Raw genomic sequence first — 23,640 nt, 5'->3', positions numbered from 1 at the left:
TTTTTGCTTTCTGGTTTTTTTTTTTTTTTTTTTTGTTTATTGAACTAGTGTTATCTTTTGCAATAAATATTAAAAAATATAAAATGGTTTATCTCTCTATCAGCCCTGAGGTCTCACTCCTCAGGCTCGACCCTGATTTGGTGTCCCGCACACCTCTGGCATCTGGTGAGATCTACCACCATGGCCCAACTTGTCTGCACAACTCCCTTCCCTGGTGGTTTTCTACCACCTGTTTTCTGCCTCTATCACAGGATGTTTCTCTACCCAAAAATCACACCTGAATACCACTCTATAGATGATAGCTTTTCGTTCAGGTTTATATATTTAACTCTCCATCCACAAACCATCTACACAAGATTGCATCAAATAAACCAAGATACAAACTGCCTTTCTATATGAGATATTAGACCTATAAAATTGTTAATGTTTATAGCTTCTTACCACTAATCAATCCCACCTGGGTCTAGCTGGTTTTGGGAAACTCCATGTTGTCACAATCTTCATCTTCAGTCCTCTAACCTCTGAGACCTCTCCTCTCTCTGCCTCCTCACTCTGGCCAGTCACTGGCTTTCCTTTATTTTACTAATTAAAATGGGAAGGTTCAGATGAAGTCACCTCTTGTGTATGTGACTAGGCAGCCCTTCTTGGGGAAGTAGAATTAACATTAAAATACAAACAGGACAATCTACAGTTGTCTGTGTAACAAAAGCAAAACATTTTTAGTAATTGTCTTTAATTCCTTTAAAGGGAAAACTTTTGTTTAAAGTTTTCTTTAACAGTGGAAGAGAAGAATTCTATTCTAATTGTGTTGCACTACCCATTCATGCAACTCACCACGCCCTGCCTTATAGCCTGGCAACTTTTACATTTTACAGAGAATGGCGGGTTTTGCATTTTCTAATTATACAGATCATTGGTTGAAAAGAAAACATAAACCATGAAAGAGGAAACAATAGAACTTTCTCTTTACTCTGGGCATGGCAGAAGGAACAATTTTCACTGTCCTGTTTGCAACAGACTTCTAAGACCATACTGAGAAGAGAGGAGCATGAGTCTACAGCTCTGGGAATTATTTCTTTCTCTGAGTGTGCATTGCAATCAGATAAAAGGGACATCTGCCATCCTCTACACAGGGAACAGGATTGGGCCTGGAGAAGGAGCTAAGTACTGAAACAAGCTAATGCTTTGGGATTGGTCAATTGCCTCAGATGTGACTGAGAGAACAGACGGTAAATTTTCATTTTACTTGGCAAAACCAAAAGGATCCAGGAGTTTGGGAATATGTGTCACGCACCAGAGAAAACCACTGGTCAATGCCGAGAAACTCTTCAGGATGGTGAGATATTTCATATTATATGAGCCATCATTGGGCAACCTTACTACCAGTGAGGGCCATTCTATTTTCCAGAAGGTCTCAAGTTTTCTTTTTCTTTTTTTTTTTAAGAAAAGAAACACACATCCTATTCATTCTCCTCCACAAAATCCTCCTATCCCCTTTGAGCATAGGATCTTGTCAACCTTTGCTGCCAGTACCATCATAGAAAGAGCAATTTAGATCTGTTTCTCCAGTCAACAGATCTGACAGAAACACACACACAGAGATGCATAGTAAAGACAACCAGAGGTGGCCACTGCACATTCATATGCCTGTAAAGAAGAGTTTTGTCATGTCTCACACAGATTTGCAGATGAACACAGGATTAGTGCCTGCATGTGAACTCTTCTTGGTATCTTAAACAAAGGACACCTTAACCAGGCTTACCTCTGGTGGTAACAGATTGGAAAAATTTCAAAGTTGTTTCCTCTTGGGGTAGAGCTATCAGATTCATCTAAAACAGACAGTGACTGAGCAAATCGAGTATGAGCTCTTTAGATCTTTATGTTGAACACCCTTTTGAAGCCCTTAGATTACTGCACTCTTGCTCTGAGGGGTTCTGAACACCAAGAGACTCAAGGTCTTGACTTTGGGAATCTAAAAGGGACCTTCAGTCAACCAAAAAAGACTACTCAGATAGAATATAAGTCAATGGAAACACTATCTTAGTTGCTATGCTACTATACTGGGTATTTGGTATCCCAGTGAAGCCTTCAGCCCTTCTCAACCCTTTTGAGCTTTTAAATATACACACACTAAAACCATATACTGGGTCAATATACTTAGAACTACATAAGTAGAAGGAAAAAAAAAGGAGAATGAAAAGAAAGAAAAGTTAGTACATATATATATATTTTTTTTTTCCTAAGCAACATAACAAAGCTAGTACATATAAAAATTTTCCAATAACTTTAATGTATTAGGATTTTTGTTTTGTTTTGTTTGTGCAGATGGTACTATTTACATGCTGGGTTCCATGGTCTGAATGACACTTTGATTATGTCATCAGTTGTGCTAAGACAGAAGTGTCCACTAAAGTCTGGGGGCCTATTACATTATGTTCTAAGCTAAAACTAATCTTCATGAATAATTACACACTATGCAATAATAAAGAGTACTTTATGTGAATACAGAATTAATGTTGACCCTCTATAATTATAAAATTATTTTAAAATGTGTATCAATTTTAGTAATGAGATTATAACATAAGCATATTTTTCTTCTTTCAAACTCATATAAACTTTCTTGATCTTTCTCAATTAATCACTCCTTTTTCATTTTTTTATACATACATGCACACATGCTTATAAACATATATATTACTAAGTAAGCAAATACATCCTGCTCAGTTAGTATAATGCTGTTTGTGTAAATATGTTGAGGGCTGAACATTAAGTATGACCAACATGAACTTAACAAGAACAATTTCAGTAGACACCCATGGTGAAACAGGAGAGGCCATGAACCCTCAATCATACACAAACAACTATAGACCAAGAAGAAATACTGAGGGAGAAAAAATCTTTCCCAAGAAAAAGTCCATCGGTTTGTTATCTAATTTATTTTCTTTCAGTTATTATGGGGTTTTTCAACAATGTTTCTTTTCTTGCTTCTTGTTTCCATGAGATGTATATGAAAACAGCCTTTTATTACTAAGATATAAATAAGTTTATATACTAAAATTATCTACAATAAACATCATGAAGACTTCAGAGGAGGAAACCAAACTTTGGTAAAGAAGAATGTCTTATGTTTTTATTTCTCTTTCAACGGGGACATAATGAAGCCTGAAAATTATGACAGCCTATGACCCTCTGTATTATGTTCAGACTCTGTTAACTTTATAAAGCCTAGTCTCTCTTTACAACAGCACAAAACTTTAGCAGATTACCTTTTTCCCCTCACTGTTTCTTTTTTCTACCTTACCTAGAACATCACTTTTGAACTATTGGAAATCATGCTATCCATAGATAAAACTGTCATCTCCTCCTCTCTAAATCTTACATTCCTAATAATAGTCATTTCAACTAGGGTTAGATGGAAACTCTGCCAATATGTTTTAATTGATATTTCAATGGTAGCTAAAGATTCTTTCATGTGTTTATTGTCTGTAAAGTCTTTATAATTTTAGACTTTCTGGGCTTCATATTAACCCACTTTATTTTTCATTCAATTGCTTTTGATTCTACTTTTGTATTTCTTTCTATATTTTAGATATTATTCTGTTAGATGTACAATCATTACAAAAGAAAAGAAAGAAAACAGAAAAAAAATCCCCATTCTATAAAATAGTTTTTATTGTACCTGTTCTGGTTGGTTTCATGTCACCTTGACATAAGCTTGAGTCATCAGAGAAAAGGAGATGCCTCCATGAGACCCACTTGTGGCATTTTCTCAATTGGTGTCATAAGGGTAGGGTCAGCTTATTGTGGGTTGGGCCTTCCCTAGGCTGTCAGTCTTCAGTTCTATCAGAAAGTAGCCTGAGCAAGGAAGGTGAAGAAAGCTAATAAGAAGCTAATATTGCTTTTACTACTGCTTCCGGGATGCTGCCCTATTTCAGTTCCTGGCTTGAGTTGTGTTGTTGATACGCAACAGAGTGTAACTGTAAGCCAAATGAGCATTCTCCTCCCCAACTTGCATTTTGGTCATGATATGTTGTCACAGTAATAGTAATAATTCCCTTTACATACAGATAATAAAAGTACACATGCATAATAATCATTTCTATGTAAATGTTAAAATGAGAGTGTCTTATCTGATTAAGGAAATTAATAAGTGGATAAAGGGATAAGAATTTGAAGGTGATTGTTTATGGTATCTACATTATGCATACATTGGATTTCTGTAAGGAAAAAACAAATGAAACAGTACAAAACAACATTAATCTTCAACTCTAGCTACATGGAATTCAAAGCTGCTAGGACGCAGCTTCTACTGCAGCATGCACATTGAAGCTGGTTTATCCTCTATATCGGCATACCACAGAACTTATTTTACCATGGTGTTTTCGATAGCCTGAAATAATTTCCAGCGGTAACATATACGTGTCCTAGACTTCTGCAGCAGTTTTTATCATTATCTTTGGTCACACATTTCTTATCACTGTGTAAGTTTCCAATCACAGGGATCATTTCAACTTTTCTTAAACTCTTCAAACCACGCAATTCTCCGGGATTAAGGCTCCTTACTATCTTCCTTAAGAGCATGGTTTCTGATCTTTCCCAAGTCTGGTCTATTACTTTGTGTGATGATTTTTCAACACAATTTTCAAAAAAGCTAGTCATGTCTACTTTATTTAAGACTACAAACAACTTCAATATATTTGCTTTATTATTTTTCTTACCTGGCACCCATTTTTGTCTAAATCTTCTATCAGGGAGCTAAATCTGAAATATCTGATATCACCAGTATCTGCTAGAACTAGATTCAAACTCTGACTTTAGTGAACATTAGGTTCAATATATTAGAACATTGTTTCTAAGAAAAAATGTTAAAAATGGAAGCGTTAGAAAATAGATTAAATCAGAAAGGTAAGCTTTTCTTCTAAGAACTTATGAATGGGTTAAAACTTTTCCTTAGAAATAACATGGAAATGGTGACATGCCTTTCATCGTATGAGAGTGCAAAAGATATATGGAATATTTGCAACACAGAGATTTTCTTACCAGACATAACATTCGCCAATGTCTTTCTGTTAAAATTGCCAAACTACAAAACAGTAGCAATAAATACCTGATATTTACAATGAACCCATGCTAAACGTTTTTGGTAAAGTAACCCAAATGAACTACTGCAGTGCTGAACTTGTTGAATAAATTGAATTCTATTACAGAATGAATAATCTTCCAAATCTGAAATGAAAAATTATGTATTCTTCCTGAGATAAATGTCATTGTTTTCTCTTTCACTCAAAAATATTTCTAAAAGTTTTCATTTATTTTACTGGTTCTCTGCTTGAAGTATTCACATAAAAAAAAGCCCATAAGCCTCTGCCTATGTAAGATACCTAGAAAAATATATACTGTTATATTTGTTTGAATACAAGATTAAAGTAAAATTCTGATTTAGGAGCTCTTAAAATATTGAATAAACTATGTACATGTATATAGCCCAACATAGGCAGGGAATAAATGGTATATAGTTTACTTAAAACTTTCTTGGACTTTAATTTAGTGCTTTAACTAGAAAAGAGTAAAATATAAACAAAGCAATGAAAAAAGATTTTTGTATCTCATACTATAGTTTGACATTTGTTGTGTTAAAGGTTTAATTGTACATTAATTTCTTTTTATTTTAATCTGCATATATGGTTTATGAATGCCAATAACAGATCAGTAATGCAGGAAAAAAAGAAAAAGTGGATTCATGTTTAATTCTTTCTTAGAAATTTACAAATGATGACCAAGTATTTTCAGGGCCATAGAGAAAGAAAACATATTTAGGGGACCAAGAACCCAGTGTTGTGTCAAGAAAATCTGAAAAATACAAGTGCGAGATTTGTATTTATTTGAGTTGAATGTGGAAGCAATGGATGAACAATCTAACACACTGTAGGCATAAACTGAAAGACATTTCATTATTTTAAGAGACAAAAGAATAAATGTAACCATAACAAAGATATCAGGAAAAAGGATGCCAAACATTCAGCAAAAGTATCAGATGACTAATGGAAAAGTGTGAGATGAAGGTTTCCAGAGATGAGGCAAAGGAAAACAATTAAACAGGCATAGTCCTTCATAGGTGGGTAGGAAGAAGACTAGGTAGTGAATGTGCACTGTATGCTGCATGGTATTAAATAAAGAGGTATGTTTTTGGCTGCTTGTTGTAGATGAGTATATGCACCATTAAGCTGAAAACAGCTATTCTATGTGGACTACCAAGAATTATGTTCTGAAACAAGTAATCCTAATGACACTAAAGATTCCTGAAGGAACTACTACTTACCAGGGCTGTATCCAGTGTAAACTGAGGCAGAAAATGATGGGTGTCAGCAATTCCACTGGCAAACATTTTGATTGCAGGCACAAATATACCTTACTATTTGCAAATTTTCTTTTTCTTTAATTCTTTACTATTCTATGGCTAAATGTCACTGACTTCTGGCAATAAAATTCTGCTGTTTGCAACAGGAGATTAGCAAAAGAAAACTTACTTACTAGTGTTCTTTTCTCTCTGCTTTCATGGCTCCTCCTGGGCCAAATTAAAATCTTGGAGTTGGTTAACTCTTCATGACCAAAGAAGAGAAGACAAAGAAAGAATGAAAGAAAGGATAAAGAGAAATTTCAGGTACATAAAGAGATTCCCATACTGGGTTAAGCAGAAAAGAGCTAAATCCCCTCGTTGTTGTCATTATTAATAGTCACAGTTTCACAGAAAAAAAAATGATCTCATGGTTTTCAAACACTTTTACATTCATAAGTTCATAGTAAGTTTAAGACCATAGTTAATGTCATAAATTTGTAAGGCTTAAAGTGTTACAGCAGATTTACATGTCTTTCCATTAATACTAGTATTTAACTAAATGTTATCTGTTGCGAGCTCCAAAAGTTCACTATATGTTTAAAGCAATAATTTATTTGTCATATGTAAGCATTCTTTTGTCAAGAGACAAATCAACTGCTTTGTGTCTTTTTTTATTTTAAAGTCTTGTATATATAAGCTTGTCCATCATTTAATCTTTGTTCCTGCACCTACAATAGATCAGACAGTTTATGACCTTTAACTACAAGTAGGAGACTTTTTCTTTTAACTTAGAAGAAATGTCATCTTTGATCAAAAGTGTGTTCTAAGCCTGCTTTATTTTCTTTATGAATTTGGCCCATGACACATGAAGGTTTACCGAACTCTATTCATAGCTTTATTCTACAGAAGGCTTATGATTATTTGTATCAGTTCATTAATTCTATAAAATCATTATTAGGAATTATGAAATCATCAATTCATCTATACAGCATTATTTTTAAAATACACTTTTATATTGATTCTACAGGAAATCTAATCAATTGGTGGTCTGATATCTATGAGTCATTAGGGTATATAATAGGGGCAGGAGATGGCAGCAGCAGCAAGGACTCTTGGGATTATGTCTCTGAAGACTCTTCACTCTAGAGCACACCCATTGCAGCCATGCAAAAGTAGACTTGCTTGCCCTAGCTGTTCTTAAATGGCTTCTTAAAAGGAACTAACATTCATGGCTATGTAAAGTTCTTTATGTAAACTCTGACCAGAAATTTTACTATAGAATGTCATTAAAAAGTAGAAGGTAATCAAGAGATCTAAAGAAAATGATGTAAAATGAACTATCAATATTATTGTGCAAGGTATATAGGAGGAAAAGAATTTTGGCAGGGTTCATAAATGAGACAAAGATGAAGGAAATGGAATATCTTTAGTTTATTCAAAACTGAATAAGAATCATGAATTAACTCAGGTAACCTAGAAGAATGGAAATATCAAGTAAGAGGACAAATGATGTAAAGTCACTCACTTCTAGCTAATAATTTCCCTTAATATGAATCTAGGAAGTATAAACCCATAGGACAGAGCAAAGGAAGTTTTTTTTTTTTTTTTTTTTTTTTTTTTTTTTTTTTTTACCACCTCATCACATGCTAAAATTATATGGAATGAGGATTTGGTATAGGCAAGGTTTTGTGACATTTTCTTTAATAATGACTGTATGGGGGCATGTGACCTTAACTTGTGTGTTTCCATCACTAGAAAGCTAATCTTTGAGTGTATAAGGAAGCAAATTTAGCAAGATATAAAAGCAATCTATAGGTTACAAGTCACTATGTAGAGTGTTTCTAAATGTCCTGCAATTCATATTATGCTTTCAGGATCCTGTCGTGAGTCTTCCTTCATCACTTCCTTTCAAGATATAGTATAAGTTGCAAGGTGAAAGAAACTTGTTTATTACTCAAAATTATTTTGGGTCATAGAAACTAGAAGGAAAGCTAGAACTGTCATCTTTAGGGTTACTATTACCATGGTGAAATTACATGAACAAAAAAACAGCTGTGGGAAAACAAGATTTATTTCACTTACTTGTCCATAGCAATGTCCATCATTGAAGAAATGATGCCATGGCATATGGCATGATAGCAAAGCATGGATTCTGAGTCAACAAACTCCAAGCCCACAAGTAGGAAGCTGAAAACAATGCAGAGAAAATAATATTGATACATGACATATATAGCCTCAAATCTTGGTTCCATTGACATAATCTTATTCTACCATGTTAAGTCTGCAGAAACAACAGACCAAGTAATCAAATTATGGACAATATGGGGTATATTGTTATGAAACCCACCATAGCAGATATTTAGGCAAATATTTAGATAAGTATTAGACAAGATATTTAGATAAGTAGTCCGGAATGCAGGGATCTCTCTGCAATGGTACCCGACCTTGATAGAGGTGATCTAAGTTAGAGATATTAATAGAAAAAGTGGGTGGTTTGTTGGTAAGATGGAGTAATTGATTTTAGGTCTTCAGAGTGTTTTGGATATCATAGATTTGACATAAGGACGGGCATACTTAAAGGGCAAAGAAAGCTTTTGTATAGTAAGTAGCCCTTGGACACTTTTCTGTTAAAACTAATGAAGTTATCTAAGTTTTTGAGGATTTATAATTTAAAATTGTACATTTTGAGTAAGTAGAACTGTGGGTAAGTAGACCAGAGATTAGAAATATGTAGTTTTGAAGTTGAAATTTAAGCATGCAAAAGAACTGTCCTTGGGTACAGACAATTTGCTACTCAACTTTAAAGATGGAAGGTGTAGGTTACCTTCATTCCCCAAGTTCTCCTCTAGTTTTGGAGAGGGCCTGGGAGAGTGACCTTGATACTTTAATGGAAATATCGCAGTTAAGGTCACCAAACTTAAGAGCTAGGTTTTGGGATCCTCCACATTGATCAGACTGTGAATTCTCAGGGAGTTCGTGGTACATATGGTGTGGTAGGCATCAGTAACGTGCCTCTGTTCTGGAGGTTGAGATAATGAGGTAGGAAGATAAAAAGTGAAAGAGAGAGGGAGGCACATGAGAAGAGAGCCCTTACAGAATTTAAGGAGCAAATCTATCACACACCAGGACAGGGATTAGACCATTTTGGGTAACAAAAGCAGCAATAGCACAGATTTTTCAGTTCATTGCACCAAGTGTTAAGTCCTTTACTAAGCTTAGGAAGGGAGTCACTTTTGATGTGAAAGGTGTCAGAAAAACGAAGAGGATAAATTATGGGAGAAAGGGTGTTGTGAGTTGAAAGCTAAAGGTGTAGCAATAAGTCTCCACCCCTTCCCAAGACCACTCAACTTTTAGCCTAAAATTTTGCACCATGAATGTGATCTATGTAAAAATGATGGAGACTGGAAACCTTAATGGAAAATATGGGACATTTATTGCTATGAGGGGCAAGCAACCTTCCTATAGGAATGAAAGTCCTATATTATGTGGGAATGACGAAGAGGTACAAGAATGTGGAAGGCAGCATTTGTAGGATAATGGGAGTACCAGTTGAGGAAAGAATTTTTTTGTGCTTTTTTTCTGATATTGAGTAGTTGGATGGATACCTGGGGCCTCTTTGGAGGCCTGGAAGTCAGTGGTTCACTATCAATTAGCCTTCAGATGAAGATGTATAACTCTCAGCTCTGCCTGCACCATGCCTGCCTACACAATGCCATGCTTTTTTCTTGATGATAATGAACTGCACCTTTGATCCTGTAAGTCAGCCCCAACTAAATGTTCTTTATAAGATTCACCATGGTCATGGTACCTGTTCACAGCAGTATAACCCTAAGACATTACTGTAAAAAAGCTTTCTTGTATATTAGCATTTTGATAACAAGGCCTTTAATTAATGGAGAACACTGAACAGTTGCCACAATTAAATCAGTTACTCAGTGGGTTTTTAGTTGACTGTCACCGAATGAAATATATTGCTTTCTCTCCTAAAGAAGAGGACTTTGAGCATTTGTCAAATGATTATGACCAATTTTATTTACTCAATTTTCAAATGAATTATGTTTTGTGCATTTTGGTACTTTGTATATTACTTATAATAATAATATGAGTGATATAGTTAAGTATGTTGAGTGACTAACACTTTTGTTTGAGAAAGTTAAACTCTGACCTCATTATTGGATAAATACAGTGCATTAATTAGTAGATAAATTTCTGTGCCAAGTGTACCAAAAATGAATAGCTAAACAATGAAATATGTCTTTAATAACTAATAATTAATTAATGATTTTACTTTGATACATTGAATTAATATGTATTTAATACATATATGCCCATAGATGCATAAAAGGTGGTTAACCTTTCAGATTCATGAAGTTTGAAACATGTTCCAGAGATGTCTTTAGGATGGTCATGAGGTTTAGAAAAAAAAACTTATAAAACAGCAACTAATTTTTGAATTAATGGGCTACAGATGTCAAGGAAAGTATGAAAGCACATTTAAGATTAAGTTGGAAAATAGATTTTCTAGTAAAATATTCAACAAGTCTACAATACTTCTGACATGATTACCTATTTGGTCACTTCACTACTTTTGACTCTAGACTATGGTGTAAGTGTTCATGATAAGTCATAATGCATTAAATTTGTTCAGTCTCTATCTGAGAGTCTGATTATTTGACTTAATAAATATCACATTGTCCAATAAATATTTGTAAAATAAATGAAAAAATAGAGTTCATGAGTAGATAATCTTTTACTTCTTAAAGTTTCCATTAGCCATCAAGATGTGATTCTTGGAGAATATTTGAGAACCAATACATAAGAATGACCATTTCTACATAAGCCTCAGAGCGATGTAAGGAAACATCAGTGGTATTACAATTTATTTTTTCCAATGACTGCTAAATATGAGAAAGGTTGTATTTTTGTCATTACCATAGCAGAATTTTAATCTATCAACATCCCTTCAATTCTCTGGACTACAAACAATCCCTGGATGACAGTATGATCTGTCTAGAATACAGATACACCCTTAGTACACACCTTGAATTCCTAACTATGAAAGTGTGTATTTTATAGGAGGAAGTAGCCAGATTTAAAAATGATATTTAGTTGGGTGACAGACAGTGATGAATTAGAGAAAGATTTGACAGAATGAGTCAGAGATATGACACACTCAACTCTCATGAGGACAGAAAGTAGAGACTCCTTAAGAGCAGTTTCATTCAGTTCATTAGAATTTAGTTCAATGAATTTTAGTTGATCTCAGTTCAGAGCAGGGCAGTTGAGTTTATGGAGTTCAGAAGCAGTCATTCTAAGAAGAAAAATTCAGTCAGAAGCTGAGAGAATCCAATTTGAATTAGTCTGCAAGGAGAGGAGTTTGAACCTTAATAGCTGAGTAGAACCAGTTCAGAAAAAGCTAAAAAAGATGAGTTTATTCATGATTAAGGCTCAAAGACTACAGTTACAGCTGGAAAATAAAAGATAGTTTTACATATTATAAGAAATATTTGGAGACAGATTTGATTTCTGAACATTACATGGAGTGCCTTTTCCACTCACAGTGATGCAAATGTAGAGTAATTTGGGTAACTTACTTTATATTTTATTGCTAATAAATAAACTTGTAAATGAGCTATACAACAAAGCCAACAAAGATGATTATAAAGTAGAAGTCATAACTTTATGATAGATTAATGACTTTGGTTTTATACTTTTAGTTTTTTAGGTTTTAAAGCTTCAGAGAGAACCCAAATCCTTGAGCAGCCTCTTTTAGTAAATAATACACTAGCAACCCTCTTTTTTTCTTGATGCCTACTGAATTTATTATTACATTTTTGCAAGATATTTTCTTATATACATAATACAATATAAAAAACACAAAATAAGAGTTTAAAGTAAATATTTTCTCAAGTCTCAAAAATGTCAACCTAAATGCTGAAGAGAACTTCAACCTGGTAAGGGGGGTTCTTCTAAAAGTCTTTGTTTTGTCATCTGAATGGAACATTTCTGGTGGAAATCCCTCAAACTGGCAACCCATGTTTGTATATTGAAGTCTTACGTTCTAACATTGCAGACCAAAACTGTTTAGAGATACTTTCTTCAGAATCAGTGATTTAAAGTAGCTTGAGGTTGTAAGTACAGGTCTTAATCATACAGGACCACTGTCCTCAAGTGCAGTGATGAAGTCTGACACAGAAAATTAAAGAGAAAATAAAAACTTAGGGAAGGCAAAGAGAAGATTACTTCTACAAATCACACTCCACAGGAAACCTTTTTGATACCTTGAACTTAGATGGATTGTTTGTAAGAACTTAAGCAAATTCTGGCTATTTAAACCACTCAGCCTTAGGGTACTTTGTGGAAAAATACAAAACAAACCAAAAACAACCTCAACAACTAAAGTGTCTTTATACAAGTAATTTTTTTCTACCTTCTTTAAGGAATCTTTATTTGAGATGCCTTCAGGCAGAATGATAATCCAAGATGAAGAGATATCTCAACTTTGCTCATCTCCTTATTTGAAAAAGTAGATGAAATTGAAAGTTAAAACCTATTTAAGTTTCATGTGTTAGATTCCAGCACACCATAACTGCAAAATGATAACCATTTGTTTTTATTTACTTATATTTTTGAAATAGGTAAGACAAAATTATTGCCTAAAATTATGGCAGATAAACTAGGTAATTATTTTGGTGCTGTGGTAAACAGGTTTAAAAGTAGTTTGAGAAGGAAGAGTATACTCAGTTTATGTGTTACATCATTGAGGGAAACGAGGCAGGAACAGAAAGTGTGGTTCTCCAAGGAGGAATAAAAGCAGAGCTCAGGTGCAGGACTGCTTTCTTACTAACCTTTTAATAAGTGTTTATAGTAGTTTTTCTCTTAACTCAACTAGTTGAGAGTAGATTATTATGTTTATTTAACAAGCTTTAAGGGCACAATAACTGGTCAGTATTATTTTATTTTAATTCTCTAAATGAATCTAGCTTCCTCTCAGTAAAATCCCAGTGGTAATTATGTTTTAGTACTGATCTTTCTTTCTGGGCTCATGTGTTTCTCATGGTAGTTACTGGACTCTTTTTTTTTCTGCCTTCCCTAGCTGTAAAAAAGTCCAGCTCTATTCTCTCTCAGATACTGCCTAGTAACCTTCTTTATTGACTAATCAGGGAATAACTGGGGAGAAAAGTTTTGATAGCACATATAAAAGCACAGAAGTCAAACTTACAATAATAAAATGATAATCTCTGAACAGTGCATAATCACATAATTTTTATACTACTTATTGGCTTGCTTATCACAAGAAGTTAAATAAGAGTATCAAATGCATTTATCACAATAAGTCCTTCAAATATTTCATATCATCACTTCATGGCAAAAGGGGAGTATGTAGTAACATTAGGTTTTGTTCATTTGAAGAGCTAAAAATGCTCCAAGCTTAATAGAGAATTTTATTTATATAATTCCTTTTCTCTGGAATCCTAGAAAGTACTATAGTTTGTGATAGTCAGGGTTTTATAAAAGAAATTATGTAATAGAATCTATCTATCTATCTATCTATCTATCTATCTATCTATCTATCTATAATCTATCTATTTATCTATCCATGAATAAATTTGCATATATATGTATATATACATAATAAATTATATATCTATGTATTTGTATCTATATCTATTTTCAAAAGCAAGTTATCTATTTCAGTGTGAGTAGTCCAACAATTTGTGACATACGGTGGAGGCTGAGAATCTTGTAGTAGTTTTATCTATGATGGTGAATATTTCAGAACTTTTAATATAGTTCTGGATTTCTGCAGTTTTCCTAGAGAGGTACTAATCTTAAGGCTCTGTTGTAATCCTGAAGATGTTGGTTTACATTTTGATGAATGAATGCATACTACTAAAAGACAAGGAGACTGAGCACCAGTAGACCAACTATGTTTCCTTCTTTCATGTCCTTTAATCTAGGCTACCTGCAGAGAAGCAACCCAGATTTAAGGTAGGTAGAACAAATATTTTCTAGATATTTAGGCATCATTAGGTTGTATCAGCTCATCCAGATATATCTATAGAACTTCTGTATTTGTCACTCTCATGGAGGAAAAACTTTGTAGTTATAGGTAAGTGCAGATCTTGAAAATATCCTTGTTCTAATGGGCCCAGTTGAATCTTGCAAGTCTATCAAAACAGATAATCCTGATTTACACTAGAGCAGTGGTCATCACTCTTCCTAATGCTCTAACCCTTTACTATAGTTGTTATTTATGATGGCTGAAAAACAAAATTATTTCATTTCTACTTAATATTGTAAGTTTGTTTCTGTTATAAATTTAATGTAAGTATAGGATATACAGGATATCTGATATGGGATGCCCAAAGGGGTCATGACTGAAAGATTGAGAACTGCAGCTCTAGAGAGCCTGAAATATTACACTGAATAGAGTATGAATACTACTACTATTGTGCCTATTATATGAACTCCAAAAGACCACCAAGAAGCCAATTCCAAAGTAATTGGGCTAGCCTCTTTATTCAAGCTTGACTTTGGGCCACAGTGCCTTCTGGGATGCAGCAGTACAGTAGGGTGAATCAAGAGCCCAGTCTCCAGCAAGCATTTATAAAGGAAAGCAAAACAGTAAGGGGGTTTCTACCCTGAAACATACCTGACTTGGGGCTATTATGGAATTTGGTTTCTCTTTAAAATGATTGGAAGGTTCTGGGATCCAAACCATAAACTTAACTTCTGCTTTCTTCCTGATTGGTGGTTATTAAATAGTGGAGTGTCAGTGAAAGTCTTGTAACCTGGAGGCACAGGTTTGTTGGGGAGTTATGTAGATATTGGTGTTAGATGCAGGTTTGTTCGGGAGTAGCTCACTTAGGTTAAGTTCTATACAACTAAATCTGAAACCAACATCTGGTTTATTACTAGTAGGTTAGATGGAGAAATCAAATTTTACTTCATTTTAGAAACCATCCTTATACCAATTCAGGAAATGATATTAGTTTTCAGAAATCAAGAGTCAACAATTTGAATCACATGCTTTCTGTTTCCAGAAAAGAAGAATCCAGAAACAATTACAATCAGATTAAAAGAAAACCCAAATTGATCAGTAAATCTCTGTGTTCAATGTATGGAATGCACTCCTGATCTTTGGGCTCTAAATGACTTCAGCAGATACACATCGCTGGCTCTGATACCCACAGAACATGGTTTGTCATGCATTTTCCAAATGGCTCAATTCCATACCTCTCCTTGTCCTTGATGGTTATGCTACCATCCCAGCATTCCTTGTAGTGTTCATTCTTTTGAAACCTTTACTAGTTGGGAGATACGACGTTAATGAGTTTGGCAGGCAGCTTGAGTTAGAACCCTGGCCCCTTCTGGACCACATCCTGTGTATGATGATTCTAAAGAAATAGTTCTTAGATAATTTTGTACCATTGATGTTAGATGTTTATTATATCACAGTTAATTTTTCAGCCATAGTTATCCAGCATCAATTATACCAACCAGCAAAGCAAAAGTTTGACTTTAAAGGTGTTAATCTCTTGTTAATCACAGCACCCGTTTCAGAAAACACAGATTCTTTATTCAAAATATTGTGTAGACAGCCCTGATTGAACCATTCAGGAACTCTGGAGCTTCCCTCTGAAATTTCATAAGTCAGGCCTATTATCAGACAAAATTGGAAAGCAGGGTCAATCCTCTCTTACAGATTTTTCTGTGACTCTATTATATTCCTATCTCCTCCTGAGATGAGCATGCGGGGGGCTTTTTGGGAAGACAATTCCTCTTGTACAAATTTTACATCTTTAGTTTGGCCCCAAGTCCAGGGTTATTCAACTGTTGTAGATTACATGAAGCTCCTGAGTTCTTCAGAATGTGAAGAATGTTTCAGAAACATGCTACACTCGCATTCAGTCCCATTATTCATCAACTACTATGTCAATTAATTGTGAAAGAGAAACTGGCATCGATGTCCAACTTACCTATTATATTGGACCAGGAGATCAAGGGCTCAAGGTTGTAAAAAACATCACATGTTACATAAAAAGCAGTCACACAGAATATAAAGAGGTCCAAAGATATCTATATTTGATAGGAACTAATATATAATCTCAAATATCATCAGGATTGAACAGCCGGTAATACAGCTAATGGACATCTGCAAATAACACTTTTAGTTATTGGGCTTTCTGTGACAGTTCTTTCTAAACCTGGAAAATTCTCCTCTATAGGTAAGCTCTTTAATTATGGAGGTAAACAACTCAAAATAGATTTGCAATGTCCCCCAAGCTGACTAGATTCAATAACCCTTATCCCCATTTATTGCCAGAGTAGGCAATAAAATGCTGAGAATACCCCTCAGGCAAGTCTCACTACAAAAATAACTCTGAGACCAGTCCAGCTGCCTGGAAATAAACAGAAACAAGCTTAGCTGCATGGAAGGGGTTTAGACCAAAGTCACTTGAAAAGAATACTCTCTAACCTGTTGAGATACCTGAGGGCTCTGCAGTTTACTCCAAGTTCCCAGCTTCTCTAAGCTGTCACCCATGCTGGGATGGGCTTTCATGATACAACTGTCTTTGAGCAATTTCTGTTCCTGCACGCTACTGCTCAATCATCCTTTTGGAAGTAATCCAAATAAAATTCATTGGCTCATCAAGTTGTACTTTGCAGGTTTTTGGACCTGGTCTGTTGTGGGTGATTAGACATGTGTACTGCTTCTCCAGGAAAATATTTACTACACAACAGTAAGATAACATATTTCCTGACAACTGCAGGTGATAGTAGCCAGACTAGGGACAAGCTAAGTGAGTGTTTGAGATAGAAAAGCGGCATCCAGTAAAGACAGACAGTAAAACTTGATGACATTCCACTTCTTAACTACAGAAAATTAGCCTGGAAGTAGCGTGATCCCAGGTTTTCAAAACAAGCCAATCAGCCAACAAAGATCTAGTGTTTAATCCTCTCTTGGTCTCCTCACCTTGTAGGGTTGCATTATGTGACTCTCTAATGCTCCTGGAGCCACTCAATGAGTGTTTCCTTTATTAATTTTTTTTTGAAATTGTGTAGTATTTAGGAAACCCAGGCACCTTTACCAATTTCTCAAGTGCCTTACAATAAGAAGCTAGTTTGTCTAGCTTTTTATCCATACTATGATCTTCTCATGGCTTTTGCATTTCTGATACATTCCCACTTAAAAAACATCTTTTCAATTATATTTAAGCCAACTCCATGTGCAGAAAATATAAGATGTTTCTTGCCTAAAGACAGTGAATTTGGGTGGAAGTGATGGCAATGAGAAAAGACATAGAGTAGTTTTGCTAATGACTATCCATCTGTACACAAGATAAAATATATTGAAATAACTTTTTTGCTTTCTGTTTCTTTCTCCAGAGAAGACTGAGAATTTGAAATACAGGAATATGGTATCTAGATATTGTCCTTCCTCATAAGTGACAATGAAAGTTAGGATGAGCTATTGAAATTAATTATTTTCATTAATAACTCTCTATAAAACCCTGTGACACTAATTAATCCACTATTCAAAGAACCTCTGGAGTAAACATTCCCTTTGACTTTCCCCCTTCTAATTGATATTATGTAAGCAAACAGTGTACCTGTTACCAAGAAAATGATTTAAAGGTCCTGGTATTAACGTGGCTGTCCAGCATGTCTGGATAGCCCTCAGAGCTTGGTAGAAAAAGGACAACTTCCTTTCTCAGCAGGGCTTTCTCTTCTCCACTAGCATTTTCTGGAGAGTGTCTTCAATCACAGGCACCTGGAAATATCTAGAGGATGACCATTCACAGAGCTTCCTGAGAGTGTGCATGGTTCAGCGCCATATGGTAATTAGGTGCTGTGTCATTGCTCTCCACTTGTACTCCCAAAAGCTCTATTACCCTACCCCTAAAATAATTATGCAGAATTGTCTCACTGGTGCTCTCTCTAGTTCTTCAGTCACACTCACTGTCTTTTGAACCAAGCACACTCTTTCTGCTTTTTTCTGCCCATGTGGGTTGGTTGCCAATAACCCCTGCAGAAAGGGAGACCCACAGAGGACATGAAATTATACAGTGCTTTTCTCCTTCAGCCTCTTCATATCATGGTAGCTAGAAAGTAAAACTAAAGCAGGGTGTACATGGTGGGTACAAATAAAAGTAGGTGGCAAGAAAGAAAGTATATTTCATTTCAGCCAGAGATAAACAGGTATATGAACAGGCATTAAGACCCACTTGAGTCTTTCTTTTCTCTCTTCTACCCAAGCAGACTGATTCTTTTTTGCCTCTAGCTGTAACTGGTAACAGCTTGTCTAGGATCTGGACCTAGACAGATGAAAATTCCGTGTTGGCTATGGAACTCAGGGCCTTTAGCTCATCTAGTCTCTCTCCTTTTTCCTTTGATCTCTACCCACATTCTACACCATTCCCCCATCTTGGGAACCCCACCAACCTAGTATTTGGCAAAGTCAGAAAATTGTGCTGCCCATTTCAGCAGGGACATGGTGAAGTCTGGGCAAGAGAAAGTGCATCTGTATAATATCAGAGATGCCATCCCCCAAATAGTTGAGTTATGGGATACCATTTTCTTGTCAGCCCAACATTTTCCACAGACTTCTTATCAGAGAACTATTGCATCTCCTGTCAGCTCTAAAAAAAGAAAAAGAAAAACTGCTAGCACCCATTTAAGTTCTAGACAGAAAACCAAAAGCTTTCTGGTGTGCTAGTCTCCGACATAGATTTTCTGCTCAATTAGCAACTTTCCTAGCAACTTTCCTTTGAATATTATACACTTTCTCCTCAAACTCAAAGCATACTTGATATGAGAATATGCATTATAGATGTGTGGTTCTTCAAGCCAGAATAGAATGTGTCATCTCCTGAATACAAAGGTGTTATTATCAAATTAATTCAGGTTGGGAACTAGACTCAGGTTCTCTGGAAAATCAGGTGGCTCTTTGAACATCTGAGCGGTCTCTGTGCCCAAATAATTATGTAATTTTAATGTTTATTCTTTAAAACTGTATTATAATGAAATTTTATCATTCTTTACACAAGTCTGTAAACAAATCCTTACATGAACCTGATATTCTGTAAGATATTTATATCTTAACATGATGGTCTAAAATCACCGAATAATATATGAGAAGAAAATGTAATAAGGTATGTAATATCAATAAATTGGAAAGAATTAATTTATATTTCTGTCACACTTACTGAAAGCTCTCCTATTTAAACATAGATAAGATGAGTCAACTTTCCAGAGGCCCAGGAGTCAAGGACAATGACAGGATTGTGTTTGGATTGCTCTTTCAGTAGATTTGATCAAATGCTATTAATGTGATTTGAACTTTGAAATTCCAGCTTGAGCTAACAAAGTCTTTTATTTAATTCCCCTGCTACCTGCAACCACTAAGTGTAATATATACACAGTTCTAATCCATTAAAGTTAACAACTTACAGAGCCATTAGCAATAACAACTTCCTGCACCACAGTTTCTCAGAGCAGCCTCCCTATGCAGGATTTATACAAACAGCAGATCAAGAGAAAATAAAGACATTCAATTCTATTAACATTCTGAAACTGGAGGTGACAATATCTGTGGTCAGGTCTGTAGGATTGTGCATGGCTGATGAGAGTTCAACAGACTCCATCAGTTGCATCCTTTTAGTTCCTAATATTTCAGGCTCGAAAACCATGTTCGGTTGTAAGCTTTATTTTAACTGTTTATCTATAAACCACTGTCAGGTGCACATACCAATTTGTGAGAGCAGCTGGGGAGGTACAGCCATCATGCCAACCCAAAGTTCCTTGTTGGTGCCCTTCCTGCTCCTGGATTCCCAGGAAACAAAAACTCTGTAGACTGCCCTTCCCGACAAGAATACCTGTAAAACCTTCTCCTGTATTTCTTGGGTTTGTATTTTTTCATTTTTATACTTGAGGTGGGTGTAGATCAGCCCTTGGATACATTTTTTTCTACGTCCTTTTATCTTTGTTCAGCACTAAGCATAGCAAAAAGAAGACAGGGAGAGAGCAGGATAAAACAAGAGCTGAGATTAAGTGTACAACTTTTTAATTGATTTGTTTGTTTTATTAATAATTTAATGCCTATTTTCTTCTTTATGTCATTCTTAAGGCCTGTTATTTATGTTTTTATTTATTTTATTAATGCATTTCCCTGACAACTTAATGTATGTGCACATGCATTCTGACAACTTTCACTCCCAGACTTATTTTTCTTTTATTGCCTTTGACCCCAACTTCTGCCTCAGAATGTTTCTAATCTTCACTTTTTTTCTTTAATCACCAATTTAGTGAAACCAGTACCATCTGTCTTCATGATCATCAGCGTAAAACTATCCAGTGAATTCTGTTTGGCTCATAGTGGGTATATTGTTTCAGTTTGAAATTCACCAATAGGCAATAGTTCAAAGAGGAGGTGAATGAAATATGAGCCTCTCTTTAATTTATAACTGGCTATTGATAGTTCCAATCAATGTGCAAAACCATTATTGGTGGCTGAAGCAGCAGAATTAATGATTTTAGCTGCAGCATCTGCTCTGTTGATAGCATTTTGTAGCTCCTCCCTGAAACTTATGACTCTTACATTTGTTTTGCCCTTTTTTGATATTCCATGACATATGTGTGTGTGTGTGTATCTGTGTGTGTCTGTGTGTGTGTCTGTTCGTGTGTACCATCGCTAGTCCCCAATTCTCAATTCTGCAAATTTAAGAGGCATTGCCTTCAGTATGAAAGTCTGACTTTACTACTCCCACCTTTTTACTGTTTTCTACTTTAGTAATCTCTTCCTCTTCCTTCTTCTCTTCCCCATCCTTCTCTCCCTCCTCCCCTTTTCCTCCTACTGCTTTTCCTACTCTTCTTCAAGTATTCTGAATCCCCCAGACCCTCTGAGTGTCCTATTCTTTTCAAGTGCTTTGGAATATGGAATGAATATGGGAGTCATACAGAAAATAGGACTTAACATAGATCCTTTCTACTGTTTAATCATGATATTTCTGATCATTTCGATACTATACTCAGAAATACAGATATGATATGGTGAGAGCCAAGGCACTGGAAGCTATCAATTCCAAGACACTGACTGTTAGCATTCTATCTAGGTTTTACCCAACAGCTACCTGGGAATAAACAGGTATGCCTGGCTTGTTAAAGATGGCAGTGTTTGCCCCCTCCTCATTCTCTGGGTCTTTTCTCCTCCCTTCTCTGACTTTCTCTTTCTCAACTTCCCACTCAACTCGTCTTTCCAAGGCCTAAGTAAACTCTATTCTATACTACACCCATTTTATGGTTGGTACCTCAAGGGAAAGAGATGCCTCAGCATGGGTCTGTTGAGCCACCTCACCCACCTTCCTATACCTGGCATTATCAAATATATCCTGGTTTCTTTTTATAAATCACAACATTGATACACATGGACTTTCCAGTCAAACATCATTGAATTGGTAAGATTCCTATATTATCAGTCTCATTTTAGGACTGCTACCATTGGGTGATCTCTCTCTTCCTCTTTCTCTCTTTGTCTCTCTCTTTCCCTCCCTCCCACCCTCTCTTCCTCCCCCCCCCTCCCCTCCTTGAGACAGTTTTCTCTCTTGTGTACTGCTGGAAAAAAGTCAAGGCCAGGCCAAGGTAAACCGTTCTTTCCTGGGCTTTGAGCCTTACAGCTCAGGAACTAGGCCTGCAGCTCAGACACTAGATTTCTGTATTATGACCTCCTAAATCTAGTGTGGCTGATTGTTTTATTCTAGTTATTGATTTATCTTCAACATGGTGGTAGGGGTAATTAATAATTTCTACTCTTACCCAGGAAGGGTATGTCTTAATTGACATTCCCAGGCTCAATTGAACCCCTCCCTTGTTGTCTGATTGCTTTATGCTTTATTTCTTTGCTCGCTGCTCCTGTTTCCTCACCCTCTTGAGTCTTCCTGTGTCATTGCCACTAGCCTGCTCTCCTCATTCTACCTTGCTGTGTTGTTAAATGTTAAGCTTATTATGACAGATATAGACTTCCAAAGTCTAAGGGTGAGCCCCCTCCCCCAATGCCTCCAAGAAGACATGGACTCCATGATAAGACCGTCTCTATTGTGGTATGATAACCACTGAAAAACACTGCTTCATTGCCCTGACTGCTACCAGGCCCTGGCCTAAACTGTGGACAAACTGAAGATACCTAGAGAATTAAATGTCTCATATTGCTTAAGACAAGGTAAGTCATTGTTTTTCCACAGGGAAAAAACTTCTTATCTTCTGGGCCTGGTGGTGAGACTGACTCTGTCCAAGTTATGTTGAAGGCAACAGGGACCTGGAAACTGTTGAGGTAGTGGACTATATATAAACCTCTGTCGTTTTAATTAATATGTAACACCTAGAATATAATTTATTCTTCCCAGATTTCTGACTATATTGAAATCTAAGGTAACTCTAACTTAACAGCTAGAATACAGACCTTTAGTTCCTGACTCCACTGTAATCCACCGCCTTGTTAGGTCATTAGTCAATTCATTAACTAAGACCACTAGATATCTTATCAAAGACAGACAGGTTTGCCTTATTCACAGGCTTCACCATAAAATATACACAAATTCAAATGCATAAAAATGAGACTGTACAGAGTCACAGCAAAAATGCAAGTGCTTATCAGCATGTGGTACTGTCAGAATGATGCACAAAACATATTTTGCAAAGAGAGTGTTTAGTCATAAAAAGCAATTATTGGGAGTGTATTAATGAGGTGTTTCTCTACTTTTATTACTCCTACAGTCCTGGAAATGCTTTCAGTTTTAGATACTGTTTTCTTATCCTTTGGGCTTTTCTCTAGTCACTGTGCTCTCTTACATTTCTCATTAGAGTTTTCTTTCTTGAAAACATATTTATATTTGCTCTGCTTGATTGCAAAACTAGTCCTGTGATTCTGTGCAAGCCAGGCAATCCATCAGTTTTTTTAGATGACATTCTAATTGCTAAATACAACAACAATTTTTCATCTTATTCTAGTTGACCTTTCTCTTGCATTTGGCACAGGTTTTCACTACATTCCTGAGACCCTGACATTTGTTCACTATCCATTAGCATTTTCTCTGATTTCTGGGTAGACATAGTCCTCCACTGATAACTTCTCTGTTCTTTGTGCAACTTACAGAATGTAGTTAACCAAACTATGCAAAGTGATTTTCTTTAATTAATAAATTACACGCTTTAAAAATAACAGCTTCCTATAACATCCAGATCTCTACAAATGAGGAGTATATGAGTTTTTTGGTCTAGTTAGCCATTGCTTACTAGCACAG

The sequence above is a fragment of the Micromys minutus genome (assembly GCF_963924665.1).
Source record: "Micromys minutus genome assembly, chromosome: 12".
Classification (NCBI taxonomy): Eukaryota; Metazoa; Chordata; class Mammalia; order Rodentia; family Muridae; genus Micromys; species Micromys minutus.
The sequence above is the reverse complement of the archived record's forward strand: the minus strand, read 5'-3'. Positions refer to the sequence as shown.